Consider the following 8,336-nt stretch of genomic DNA (forward strand, 5'->3'; position numbering starts at 1 on the left):
AAAAATCTTAAGGGATAGAAAGAAAAGACAATTTAGTCTTAGTCAAAGTACATACTTGGATAAGGCACTAAAACATTTTAGTATGGAGAATTCCAAGAAAGAAGAGCTACCTATTCAGAGTAATTCTAAACTGAAGTGTCTTTTTCTTTGAGCATGGTTAGTCGCTTTCAAGGAAATCCTAAAAGAGCTCACAAGAAAGTAGTATAGAACATTCTTAAGTATCTGCGAAGGATAAAGGATCTGATTCTAGTCCGTGCAGTCAGTAATATGTTGAGAGTCATTGGGTATAGTGACGCCAACTTTCAAACAGATAGAGACAATCTTCATTCTCAATCTGGTTGGGTATTTCTATTAAATGGAGGAATAGTTACTTGAAAATGTTCCAAGCAGGACACACTGGCTAATTCTATTTGTGAATCAGAGTACATATCAGCAAGTAAAGTATCAAAAGAATCGACTTAGCTGAAGAACTTTATCGGCGATCTTAGAGTAGTTCTGACCATTCAGGATCCAATAGAACTTTTTTGTTATAATAATGGAGCGGTTTCTTTGACCAAAGAACTGAGAGATCATGGTAAATCAATACATATCGATAGAAAGTACCATTATGTTAGACATAGAGTTGAAGAAGGTCATCTCAAAGTGAAGAGAGTCCTATTAGAAAATAAACATGTTGATCCTCTCACAAAGGCTCTAAGTAGGATTAAGCATAGTCAACATGCCAGGAGCATTGGTATGAGAAATGACATTAGTTTTAGTAGTGAGATGATTAGTTTGAAACTTGTAACAAAAATAAATGTGATTGATTTTGGTGATTGAATAATAAAGATTATTTATTAGTATTGTTCACTACCTTTGTCAATTATTTATTTTTGTGTTTTGTTTTGCAGGTTATACTTCTTGAATAATTTGATTATTCAAAGCCCCACATTCACTCATTCTTTAGGAAGTAAGTAGTGAATGCAGATTATCATGAATTGGATTGTAAATTGTCTAAGGAGTTTAGACATGGCAATTGTGTTGCCACAACATTCATGAATATATAGAAAATGGAGATTTAAGTATTGGATAAACCCACGCTCAAAGAATTACTTCATGGAATATATCACAAGTAATTCTGAGATAATAATATTGTATATTCTTAGAATGCGGATATATGAGTTATAATTTATAATTCGCTTGTACATTGGTATTTTCTAAACGCATTAGTAATTTGATGTTATAAAACACAGTGTCATGTATGATTTGCTGAAGAGTGGATATGAGCATATGAGTTAAAGTTTATTCGTTCCTTTTTCCCTAATAGAAAAAGCGATATCTTTGGGCCCCTCGGTGATTTGGTGTTGACTTATAGTGTTGGGCCCTGCCAGGACTAAAATGCTATCATAATCACATTAACCCTCAATCAACATCTATAACACTACTTAGGGTAAAATGACCATTTTACCCCTTGGTCCAATTTGGAACATTCATAAGATCTAATTCTAACTTATTAACCTAGCCTTCCTATGGCCCATCAAAGGATCCATAAGGGCCAAATAATTGCCCAATTTCTAAATTGGGCCGTATCCCCCAAATAGGCCCAATACAAGTCCAAAAAGTTCCAAGTCCAAATATAATAATTCCAAAGGGTCCAATTATGGCCTAATAGGCCTAATGCTCTAGTTCCAGATTACCAAGTCCAAAATTATACTCCATAATAGGCCACGGAGCCCAATATTCTAGGCCCAGTCCATTAAGGCCCAAAAGCCCCGATATATCCCCTCTGCATGCATACGCACAGCGTACCTGGAACGTACGCCCAGTGTACGCTGGCCTTGACCAAAACGGGGAGTTGAACCAGTACGCACAACGTACCATGGTGTACGCTCAGCGTACTAGCCAGCTTCCTTGGGACTTCATTTATGACTTAATCCAATAAGTCCTTACATCCAAACTATGGATCCAGTCCCCTTAGGACCTCCTAACCCATAAAGTCACAAACTTTATGTGCTTGCATGCATGGTTGGCTCTCAATATACGATTTTGGTCCTTTAAAAAACTTTAATGGTGTCAAACACTTGCATGGTTGTGGCTTAACCATCAAGGTTCGATTTTTATGACCTTAGGCGCCTTAAAGAGCCTAAAAGGACAGCTCTTATGCTCTAAAACCATCAAGGCTCAAGAATCCTCAACAAGGAGCTCAAAAAGTGACATAAAACTTCCCAAAATGAAACCGAAACATAGAATGATCAAGTTTAAAGCTTGATACCTCAAATGAGTCAGAAAGGGTGCTTATCTTCTAGATCTAGAAACTCCTCTTCGAATCCTTGCTCCTTCTTCAACCTCCTCTTCTTCTAAAACACCAAAATCACCCAAAGAAGCTTTCAAAGGGGACAAAGACACAAAGACACACAAATAGGGGCTAGGGTTTTCATGGAGGCTGTATAAGGGTGAGAGGGAGGTTGGACCAATGGCATAAGATCCTTTAAATAGGGATCAACCCTAAAAGTTAGGGTTTTAGAAACTGCGCGCGTACGCTGCGCGTACCCTTTGGTACACTGGGCGTACATGCATGACCTTCCCGCCCCCAACTTCTTGAGTACACTGTGCATACCAAGCATGGTACGCCCCGCATACACCCTTTCTTAGCCCAATACTTAAGGCCCAAAAATCTTGGCCCAAACCAACAACAGCCCATTAATCAAAAAAATAAATAATATTAATACCTGCAAATCCCGGATGTTACAAAACCGGTCTTTGCATGAAGCTGCAAGTACCATGTTGTCCTTTTCAAATCTCCCGCTTTACTTTTGGGCTAAGGCTATTGGAACTGCTTCCTTCACCTAAAATAGATCTTTCATTAATGAATGCCTTTCAGTTAGTCCTTATGAGATTATCAATAGATGCAAACCTAATGTCAAGTTCATTCATGTATTTGGTTCCAGGTGTTTTACCTTCAATTCTAAAGAGCAAAGGAACAAATTCAGTGTAAAGGCTGACAAGGGTATTTTTCTGGCCTATTCCTTGACTTTTAAAGCATATCGGGTTCTCAACAAGAAATCTAAGAGGATTGAAGAAGCCTACTATGTTACGTTCGACAATACTTATATAAAGAAGTTCCAGACATCAGATCGTCAATCTGAGGAGATCTTTCCAATAACGAATCCAATGGTCATTCATCTCTCAAATCTCTACAACGAATTCATGAACCTCTCTGACAAGCTAGAAAAGGTGATTTCTTTGAAATCCAAAGCAACATATAATAATGAAGACGAGCTCAAGGATCTTGAAAATGAGCCCCCATATCCGAAAGCTTCTAACATTCCATCTCAACCGCAAGCTACGAATGCTCCAATTCTGGGAGAGGGTTTCACTTCCACATCCACCTCAAGCACACCTGTTCTGGGGGGGGGGGGGGGAGGGGGGCGGAGCATTTAACTCCTCAAGTAAACCACGAAAGTCCAATATAGGGGAGAACCGAATTCTAAATGAAGAACCAGATCCATCATTCGAGGGGAGAATGAGATAGAAAATAATGATTCAGATGTTCAGTCAGAATTTGAAGATATAAATGCAGAATTGGATCCCTCATATGACCCGATGTTCATTCAGAATTCGAAGATGTAAATGCAGAATTGGACCCCTCATATGACCCGTACTATCCTCCTTTGAACAAATGGACCAAGATCATTTGAAAACCCAAGTTATCGGAGAAGCGTCTTCAAGAGTTCTTACGAGAGCACAACAAAAAGTGAAGCAGGCAGCACTATTCTCCAAGATGGAATTTTGCATGTTCAGTTCGTTTATCTCCAAGATTGAGCCGAAAAATGTTAATATTGCTCTTGATCATTCTGATTGGGTGCAAGCAATGTAGGAGGGTATAAGTTTGAGATGAGCTCAATGGGTCCGATTGACTTTTTCCTTGTTTTGAATATTAGATAGAGTCAAGAGGGTATATTTATAAATCAGCATGCTTATACGAAGACCTTACTTACGAAGTTCGGAATGGTGGGAGATTCGAAAGTGAAGGTTCCAATGGAATTCGGAACAAAGTTAACACCGTCTTTGGACAAACCTACTGTTGATATGACTCTCTACCGACAAATGATAGGTTTATTGATGTATCTAACCACTAGTCATCCAAACATTATGTTTTATGTTTGCTATTGTGCCAGGTTTTAGGAAAATCCTCGTGAACCCCAAATGACTGCAGTTAAAATATCTTTCGATACCTTAAACAAACTTCCTCACTTGAAATTTGGTACCCTTTTAGCTCAGGGTTCTTTGTGCAAGCATTCTCAGATTCTGATCTTAGAGGATGTGGCCTGGATCAGAAAAGTACAACTGGGGGGATGTTAATTTCTTGACGGCAAACTCGTAAGTTGGCAATCGAAAAACCAAACATACGTATCCCTATATACCGTTGAATCTGAGTATATTGTAGCCGCCTCATGCACCTCACAAGTCATTTGGATCTAAAGTTATCTACAGGACTACGACATTAATATGAAGAGAATCCCTTTATACCATGATTCTGAAAGTGCAATTCGCATTTGCCACAATCAAGTGCAACATTCCAAGACTAAGCATATTGCATTGAGGTATCATTTCATAAAGGATCATGTGGAGGATGGAAATGTGGAAATTCACTTTGTAAGATCTACTAATCAACTGATTGATATCTTTATGAAATCCTTGCCTGAACAATCTTTCAATTGAATTCTTCAAGGATTAGGTATGATTGAAGCACACTCTGTTCTGAATCCAGCTTCGCATTCGTAATGCATTGGTTAACATGCGAACGAGTTCACACCCTCAGATGTATTCGCAACTCACTGTTCACACTCCAAATGGGTCCGAACACTCAGAATGGTTCGTAGTCCACTAACTCACTGTTCACACTCCAATTCGGAACCTCATCTATCCTTTGTATATTATGTATTTTTTTAATCCTTCAAAATGCAAAATTATTTTATGTTTTTATCTCTTTTCAGAAAAAATTTCAAAATCTAAAAATATTTTTCTTATCTGTTTTTATTTCCTTTTCAAGAAAAATCCAAAATACAAAAATATTTTCTTTCTTGTTTTTGTTTTATCTTTTCAGAAAAATAAAAACTATAAAAATATTTTATGCTTCATTTATTTGTATGTTATTTTTTTATTATCTCCGGTATTAATTTGTTCTCTCAATTCGAAAAGAAGGGACAGGTATATAACTCCAATTCTATGTACTAGCTAAGTGTCCCTAGAAGCATGTTGTTGCATGTTGTCCGAAGCCTCTGAGACTCTATGTTTGAAGCCTTAATGAATTGATAATACCAATCATTTCTTCCCAATCAGGCTAATATTCACATATATCATTAAGGTACCTTACTCTTCTCATATTGAGTTAAGAGTTGACTGCTTAGTCATTCGTAATATAGCAAAGGTGCATTAATACCTTTGGAACCTCCTTTAATATATCTCCATATCACACTCATTTTCACACTCGTAACCCTTAAGACTCTCTGGAATTACCGTTGAGGTTTATGGTTACACAACTTATGTGTTCATGATCTTAAATTCATTATCACCACGAACTGAGTGAAACCCAAAATCAAAAACAAATTTATGTATTGACTATGAAAAATTACTATGTTCAAGACGTTTCACCAAGGAATTGACAAATCTTAACCCTCGTGGTTCATACCTTTAAATCTCATTATTTTGTTTTCGCGAGATCTTAATGAAATATTCTTGACCTAATACATTTCTTCCCATAAGATCAAGTTTTTATTTTTCTTGAGATTTCTATATTATCCAGCCACTTAGATAATTCCAAAGCATACTTGTTCTTATGGTTACACTGGTCAGACAAGTACTTCTGAATGTTCACACTTAAGTTAAGTTTCCGAGTTTGGTTGAAGATGAAGCCACCCTTAAGCCTAAATAAGAAGAAACATTTCACTATTTCTTAAATAGCAAATGGCCGTAATTCAATGGAATGCCACAGAAGCACTTCCGAGTCTCTCTTGACTCCAAAGGAAGAGATCATTACCCGGGATCCATCTGCTTTTATGTCTATTATGACATCACAGATTCCCACATGTATATCTTAATTTATTTCTTTATCTTTGCCACACTCTTGCACATAAATCCTTGTGATTTTCAAAAAGCCTGGTCTTAATAATTATGAATGGTTACTTTCAGATTCGGAGAATAGGAATTGGCGAACTGCTAAAAAATGTGTAAACTGAAATGGTGGATTTTAAGGGATAAGATTGTAATTTTGATGCATGAAGATTTCAAACGTAGCCTGACATCACGCCGCCTGACACATGCCTGACACACGCCAACCTATCATGCCTTTTTAAACGCTTTTTTAGGGATTATGGAGCACCAAATGCTAGTTTTCTCTCACCACTAATGACGTATATAAGGAAATTCAAAGCTTCATTCTCATTCACCTCTTTCAAAGAATTTCTCCTTCTAGCGCAAGAAAACCGTTTTCTTTCACTACTTTTCATCATCTTCACCCACCGATTTCCATGGCTGTCTTATCAAAATCTCCATCTACTGCTGATCAGACTCCTTCATCAGGGCTACTGGGCATCAAGGCTAACCAGAATCTCATCTTAGACCTTGATCCATCCAAGTATGAAGCCTTTCTCCATCCATTGATCTATTGTCTACGGCATTCTCCTGTGGTTCACGATCTCTCGCTGATAAACAAGTTCATTTAGTTCATCTATTAAAAGCTTTCTCCACAGCTCGCTATCAGGAAAGTGGATCGATTATTACTTGCGTGGTTAGATATGTACAAAACTCCATCACTAAGGCATGTTTTAGCCGATTGCTAGGGTTTAATGTTCCTATGTATTTGATCGATCCTGAAGCTATCTCTTCTTCTGCCATATTGGAGACGTTCTACTAGATGGTTTATCTGGACAATCTTGCTATCTTATCCAAGTTCAAGAAGCCCAACCTTGTTCCCATGTGGAATGGCCTATTTACCCTAATTTTTTAAAGTTTCTCAGAGAGGGTAACGGGTTCCGACAATGCCAGTAATCTCTTTCTCACCATTTTTATGGGATCTATGCTGGAATCAAATTGGATTATGGCTCAGTTCTGTGGGCTGAACTTGTACAGAGTACTCTCTCTTCTACACGACACACAAAAATTTTGTGTGCCCGTTTTTGGTCCATCATAGTTCATTGGGATATTAATCGTCACAACATTCCAGTGATAGAGGGTTCAACTATTGCTGCTATTCTTGTTTTCCATACCTTAAACTTCATTGTGTCAGATCATGTGAAGTTGGCATTTATCGGCTCTCTTCCAGAGGCTATGCTTAACTACGTTCCAACTGGTAACGAGCTTATCAATGAGTATAGGAAGACTCCTGCATCAGGTCCTCGTCCTTTGACCCCCGGAGATGCAAAAGGCTTTGGAGGATGCGAACAAGCCAAAGAAGGGTGAGAAGAAAAAGACAAAAGTAGGTCCCTCTAAACCTGCTGCAACTCCAAAAAAAGAAAATGTGATCCACTCATAAGCCAAGGACACCTTCACCAAGTGATGATGAGGATTTGGAGTCTAACACCATCTCCGATGTTCATATACCAAAAGACGTTAAACATGGAACTGGGGATACTATTGTGTCTTCGCAACCCATGGTTTTGGAGCCATCAATAACCAATCCTGAGGTAACTTTCTCAATTCCAACTTCTGTTCCCATAACAGATGAATTTTTCTAGGATTTTTCTCCACCTTCTCCTGCTGCTACAACTACCCCAATCACAATAGCTCCATGTCCAAATGTCTCTGTGGGAGTTTCTCAACCTCAAGTTTCAATTCCATTATCTATACCCTTCTACACCGAATCCACAATGACAACAACCACTAGTACACCTCATGTCTCTGTCAACGTATCTGATACGGGGGCAGGTGCTTCTGGTGTCTCTTTTGGTGTTCACTTTACTCCCATCTCACCACTTCGTCATGATGATCCAGATACTATGTTTGGTGATGATCAGGATATTTTTGATGATTTCCACTATAGTCCGTTCAACGTTCAGCAATCTAGTGATGATGATGCTCATTTAACCCACTGTCAGTTCAAGATTCTTCAAGAAAAGCTTGATACCTTGATTGATTCATCCAAGTCCTCCTCCAGCTCAGAATATTATCATGACTCTCACAAGGGTTTACTTGAGACTTTGATGAAAAAGCATGCTGTGAACCTTGACAAAGCCAACAAAGTTGTAGAGGATTATGCAAAAACTTGCAAGGAAACGACCAAAAAGGCCGATAAACTACTTTCTGATGTTAAAAAATTTATGGAAGACTTCCAAACTTCTTTGGAATGAAACACAACC

Source organism: Lactuca saligna, chromosome 6 (genome assembly GCF_052625555.1).
Source record: "Lactuca saligna cultivar CGN05327 chromosome 6, ASM5262555v1, whole genome shotgun sequence".
Classification (NCBI taxonomy): domain Eukaryota; kingdom Viridiplantae; phylum Streptophyta; class Magnoliopsida; order Asterales; family Asteraceae; genus Lactuca; species Lactuca saligna.